A 6752-nucleotide genomic window follows, 5' to 3' on the forward strand; every position below is an offset into this window, starting at 1 on the left:
CCCTGTGTTCTAGAAGCCGCTGGCCTCCACATGCTGCCTGCAGAGCTGCCACTCCAGTACAGAAGCCACACTTATTGGTCTGCTACCCAAACGATTTCTGCCTAAAAACAGATTTGAGAGTGATTTAAAATTAGGATTTTTTGCCAAAATAAACAATCTCACACAAAAATGCTACTCTTTCAAAAGCCATATATGCACTAATTCTGTATAGAATTGTACATTCCAAATAAAGCCTTATATACCTCAAACTCTAGTTTAAAAACTACGAATTATCTCATCAAGGTCATGCTTTGTTACTTATTGTTGTGAAATGCTTGGCAGTATGTCCTTTCTGAGCCTTCATCCCCGAAACAGATTTTGGACAACTCTAGGTGAGATACCTAAAGGCAATCTGTTGCCATAAGGTGAGAGAATAAACCTCTTTTCTTTGAACTTACTTTCCATACAACTAAATTTCCAACACACTAATTCTCTACAGACCTTTAAACTAGATCTGCAAAATTAACAGCAAAATCAAACCATCCATTATTTAATAAATCTCAAATACAGTAACTTTTCTTAATATAAAGTTCATGAGCAATTATCCATGATTATCATCTAAGATGAAGGTCCTTGAATGTGCCCAGAGGAGGGCAACAAAGCTGGTGAAGAGCTGAAAGGCATGTCCTGTGAGGAGCGGCTGAAGACTGGTTTGGAGAAAAGGGGTCCAAAGGGTGATCTCATTGCCCTCTACAGCTTCCTAAGGAGGAGATACGGAGAGGGAGGTGCTGAGCTCTTCTCCCAGGGATCCGGGGATAGGACATTTAGGAATGGTTCAAAGCTGCACTGGGTGAGGTTCAGACTGAACATCAGGAAGCATTTCTTTGCCAAAAAGTTGGTCAAACACTGGAACAGGCTTCCTAGAAAGGTGGTCAATGCCCCGAGCCTGTCAGTGTTTAAGAGGCATTTGGATAATGTCCTTAACAACGTGTTATAACTTTCAGTCAAGCCTGAGTTGGTGAGGCAGTTGGACTAGGTGATCATTGTAGGTCACTTCCAACTGAAATAGTCTATTCTAGTTTAGTCTATTCTGTCAGAATAATCAGTAAAGAATCTGAAGTCAAGTTGGGTGCGAGGACAGCCCTCTCCAGAGTGAGCACTACAGTAATTTTCTTACTGCATTAGGCAAACTAGTTTTGTTGCATATTTGTGAGATCTTGCATTTAGGAAACCTCTCTGTGCCACACATCAGAAACATTTTCTCCTCCGTCATAGCAACTTCCTCCAATGACGCCCGTGTCACTTAAACTGTTTTGATCCAACCCTACCGTCACCCGTAAAAACTGTGGATGGTTTTGGAGGACTTCATTCTTGGAAATATGTCACTGTACATGGTACAGGAACCATGCCCACTCTGCTTGCAGTATAAATTGGATGTTGGTCCCCAGCCCTAAGTTACACATGAAGAAATGTAATACTTTTTTTCTTTAACATAATTCTATTCCTGTGGACTTTCTATAGACTTCATGTGCCTGTCTTCAAGATGCATTTAATGCATGACTTCACTAGATTAAGACAACAGTCTCTACCTGTTAACAGCATAACTTCTTGTAAACTATTGAAAATTAAAATCTACCAGAGATACATAATTACAGTTCCTATTGACTTAGAAGAACTTACGTGTATGTATGTAAGACATCATACGGACCAAGGCACGCAGGCAGTAGCTGCTATTTTTAATTGTTTACAGTTCATCCTTTTAAACAAATATTTTTGGCTTTATAAGGTGTAATTAAGGGAGTAATGAGACCAATATTTGTTTTTCCAAAGGAAGACTGTAATAGACACAACACAAACCTAAAGAGGAATTCAAGACAGGAGGCATTTCCTCACAGCCCTCAGCCTTAGCCCATCTGCAGAGGTTTCCCTGCCTGATTCCATTAAAAACCAGAAACAGAGTCAAGTGTTTTTACTGCAGTTGAGTCTCTTTGTGAAGAAAATCTATAACAGCCTTTCATATGGGGCACAAAAAGCAGAACACAAAGGTATTGAATAAATCTCTGAACCTCTGGGCTCAATGTTGGCAGAAAGATGCTTCACAAGCAGCAGGGCAGGGAAAAGTAACCAAGGGATTTAAAAATCAAATCACAGCAAAATATTCTCTGTCCTGTTCTTAAGCTGAATTCATGGAACAGGAATCTGAACATTTCTTGGAAACACAGCAGGATGCTTCAAGGATACCTGACTTTTTTTTTTTCCCCAAAGCAAACAGATCCAAACTTTGGCTCATCACAAGTCCAAAGAGGTAAAACTACAGCAGAGACCATCTTCTTGCTCTAAAAGGTGGATGTCGTTAATTATTAAAATGATTATGAACAATTCCTCCGCATAGGGAAGTATAATTTTACCTCTCTAAAGAAAGATTGATAGAACTCAGGGTATGTAGTTTGGCTGCTTTCTAAACCCTCTTCAAATTTAAGCCCAAATATTATGTTTAGTGATAAACATAAATTTCCTAGCATAATATGACCTAATTAAGTTGTTGCTTTTGAGTCTTGCTGAGTATCTTTATCACTCTGTGGGAACATAATCTTAAGAATCAGTTTATGTACTTTCATTAAAACTTACAGTATCAATGAACATTACAATACCACAAACCTAAGACTTCCATTACTTTAAAATTGTTTCTTTGTTTAAATTGCAAGCATAAATTAGCACAGCAAGAAGACAAGAATTGCTGCTTAATTGTACTGGAAGGACTTTTTTTTTTTTTTTTTTAAACCTGACAGTAACAAGTGTCATTTTGCATATATTAAGATTTAAAGAGGTGTCTCTGTTACAGCTGATGCGTAACTCAAGACTTGCAGACTTGTAAAACTGTAACTTTATGCTAATTTCAATTAATTATGTATAGCCCATTTACAAATATATTATGTGCTGTCCTCGATCCCCACGCAATGCTCGGATTGGTCTGCTATTTATTTATTGGCTTGGTCTCCACAGGCCACACAAACTGTTACTGGTTACAGGAAACAGGAATTGACGTATCAGCCTCCTCCCCGTTAGTCACAGCAAGGGTTTTCACGTGCCATATACCACAGATCACTTTGTTCCATTATTATGCGAGTTTGAAAAAGTCTGTAGAGCTTCTTTATTTGGAAAATACTATTCAATAAAACAAAAGAGGATGAAATATAGAGTTTGTGATATCCAGATATATTCAAAACAGACATTTCAGACATTTCATTATTATACATTACTTCTACACAGACTGAAGCCCTTGATCAGATTTAATTGTACCAGGCTCGTGGTTATTCTTTCCACTGAAACTTAGCATCAGGAGTAGCGACCAGGAATTTTTTCAGCGCAGGTGCATTAAGGACAGCAGGGCACACTGTGCCTGGGATGAAAGCCTGTCCGAGGCACCAGCTGGGAACCGCAGCCAGCAGCGACCAGCGGTTTGCCTGGGGACAATCGAGCACCACTTTCTAAATGTGGTGCCTTGGGAGACACAGAGCTATTTCTCATGAATGAATAAGTAGTGTGAGGAAGTACAAGCTCTGGAAAATGGAAAAAAGGAAACACAGCGAACTGTCAAGGCTTCCAATGGAGTTTATAGTGTGATTGCACACATCTCCCACGTGCATGAGACTCAATCCAACTCTCTCACCCTTTGCTCACAGAAGTAGTCCACATAAATGTTATTAGCAGTTGCAGTTTGTCTTTCATGTCTGTCATATATCATGCACTTGCCTGCAAAGATGAAGCACTCTTATGTAGCAGGATATTACAGAGATGAAGACAGCAAACCACCACAGCAAAGGGTAGCATGAGGAAGGAGAAACAGCCCATACAACCCATTTCTTTTTTTAATATCAAGCATGTTATTGTGTCTCTTTTACTGGCTTATCGATATTGCCTCTGAAAAGTCACTTCTTGTTCTTAGTCCCACCACTTTATGAAAGGTGTAGTATTTACTATGCAGCAGATTCAGCTACTGGTCTTTCACGCTGAAGATTCAAGCAAATCATAATGCAAAGCCAACACAATCTGTTCAGGAGGCATATAGAACAGTTTCCAGGACCTTTGGTGTATTCTGTAAACAAAATACATGAGGCTAACTATGTCTGATAACAGTATAATAATATCTGATGTTTGTATAGCACATTTCACATAAAAGGGAATTAACCTGTTACAGCGTGTTGAAGATGTAAGATTAAGAGACATAGAAATGGTTAAGAGCAATTCCTGGTGAAGGATGAGTTAATGTTGTGTGGGATAGATACCACACCATACCATACATGAAATATCAACATGTCTCTGTTCTGCAATCTTTGTTTTAAACTTTCCAGATTTTGGGTGGTACTGAGCTTAAAATTGTTCTTTGAAGGGAAGGACAGGGAGGTGCCCATTTTGAACAACCATTTCTGAGAACATTCTCTACTTGAACCGTCACACTTCTCACACTTTCTCCTCCAGATTTACATATTACTTCCTTTCTAAGAATATAGTCACAGTTTCACAGGAACACAGATAAGAAATTCAGCAGGCCTAGAAAATAAATGCTTTTATTAAAAAATGTATGGGTTAGCACAACCTCCCTGAATCTGACTTTCTGTTTTATGAGCCTGCATATGTTAATAATTCTTGCCTTGAACACTGTTCTGAGATCTTGGATGCTACAACAAACCTGGATTGATTTGGTCACCGTTTTTTTTTCCCTTCTCACACGGCTAAATGCTACACTTGCTATCTCCAGCCCTGTTGTCTCCCTCTTGGACCAGCAGACATTCGAGCCATCTGACCCACAATTCCTTCTGCCCATTACTTCAGAATTTCCTCTCACAAGTAACCAGCCTCCCCAGCACGCTGCAGCTCCTGCTGCCATTTCGGATGTGGTCCATACATTCCCACAGCTCTGGCCCTAATAGCTGCCCCGTGTTTTCCCCCAGGAAGAGCAGGGTTTTTTCTGTTTTCCCTTCTGAGATGCACTGTTGACTTGGGGATCAACATGAGACACAGCTAGCCGCATAGCCAAATTTTGGAGGATTTGTCCTGTTTTACACGCATGAAACTTTTGAGGCTCTAGGATTTTGAACACAATATCACTTTTTAAAATTCTCTTTTTTTAGGTAGATCTTGGAGGTGAGAACTGCCTTATAGAGCGTATCATCACCTCAGCTGCTGTTACGTCGAATAATAACATATAAGAGCACACTGTGTCTAGAAGCGCACATGTAGCATAGGAACTCACTGGAAACCCTTATTCACCAAATGCAGTTGCATACAAACATTTTTGTGTCAAAAATGCCTGAGAAAAAAAATGCGGGACGCTTCCAGTCATTACAATAAATACTTTCATACATGACAGCAGAGAAATTTTATGTAATATGTCGTGCAGAGCAGCTGGCATGACCTTCATCTGGTGCAGCCTTCATCTGGTGCCAAGTCACACAGCTTGTGCGTCTGAAAGGTAACCACTCCATAGCCCTTGAGCACTGTTGTGGTTTAACTCGAGCTAGCAATACAACCATGATAGCCGCTCACTCAGCCCTTCCCCAAACTCCCCCCCAGATTGGGGAGAGAATCGAAAGGGAAGGGAGAAACTTGGATTGAGATAAACACAGTTTAATAAAATAACAAAATACTAACACACTACTAGTAAATATATATATTAAAAAAATAGAAATAGAATAGAATGGAATATAAAAGATACTCAAGGCAATTCCTCACGAACTCCATCCACACTGAGCAGCCAGTCCCAGGAAGCAGCACCTGGTCCCAAACAGCCAGTCCCAAAGAGACAAAAGAGGAAAAAAGGCAGAAAGGCCCAAAGGCCCCTGCAAAACGGCAAAAGGCCAAACTAAACATCCTGAACAGAACTCCCTCGGCTCTGACAAATAGAGCGAAGAGAATGCGAGAGAGAAAACGGAAGATTTCGACTCTCCTTAAATAAGAAGCATGAGGCTAATGGGACGGAATACTCTTATTGATCAGTCTGGATGTCAGTCAAGCTCTGCCCCATCCATGCCCCCCTCTCCTTGATGCCTCACACCTGTGGGCAGAGCTCAGAACATCCTTGTCTCTCAGACCACAATTAAAAACATTAGCTCTGTTCCAGGGTGTTATCTCTTGTTCTCAAACTAAGTTCAAATAATGACCGTGCTAGCTATGAAAAACAAAGGTTTCTAACTGCATGAAGAAAATTAACTCATTTTCAGCCAAACCAGCACAAGTACAAAACCAGAAGCGGGAAAAGCTCCCAGGAAAGTCCCCCCACCCTTCCTGAGAACTTGGTCAGGCTGCCTGGTGCAATGTGATCTCTTCCCAGTACAGACACCACTGGGTAGGGGAAGCAGCATGACAGATCTCAGGGACCCTGGAGAAGGAGGCCACTCTACCACTCTAAGCCTTTTCAATTAATTTTTGTTTTCTTACATTTGATTCAAAACAGTTTGTATAATTTATTACTTATGTTTTGTAGAAGGCCAGCACAGTCAACATGGCCTTGTATTCAACAATAGTTTACATAAGGATGATCAGGAACTTGGAACTGAAATTAGATAAGCCTAACCACAGCTTCATAGAACAACATAATACTTGTGTGTCTCACTGGCCATATATTCAGGGTTTTGTCATTTGAGTACCTCAAGAGAAATGGGAGCAGATCACTCAAGCTGCCTTTCTGAAGCATTGCCTAAAACCTCAAGGAGTCATGAAAGGCGGTCAGACTTAGAGGTGGTTGGGACCTTCCACTTCTTGGCAATTCTGAT

This window comes from Caloenas nicobarica, chromosome 4 (assembly GCF_036013445.1).
Source record: "Caloenas nicobarica isolate bCalNic1 chromosome 4, bCalNic1.hap1, whole genome shotgun sequence".
NCBI lineage: Eukaryota > Metazoa > Chordata > Aves > Columbiformes > Columbidae > Caloenas > Caloenas nicobarica.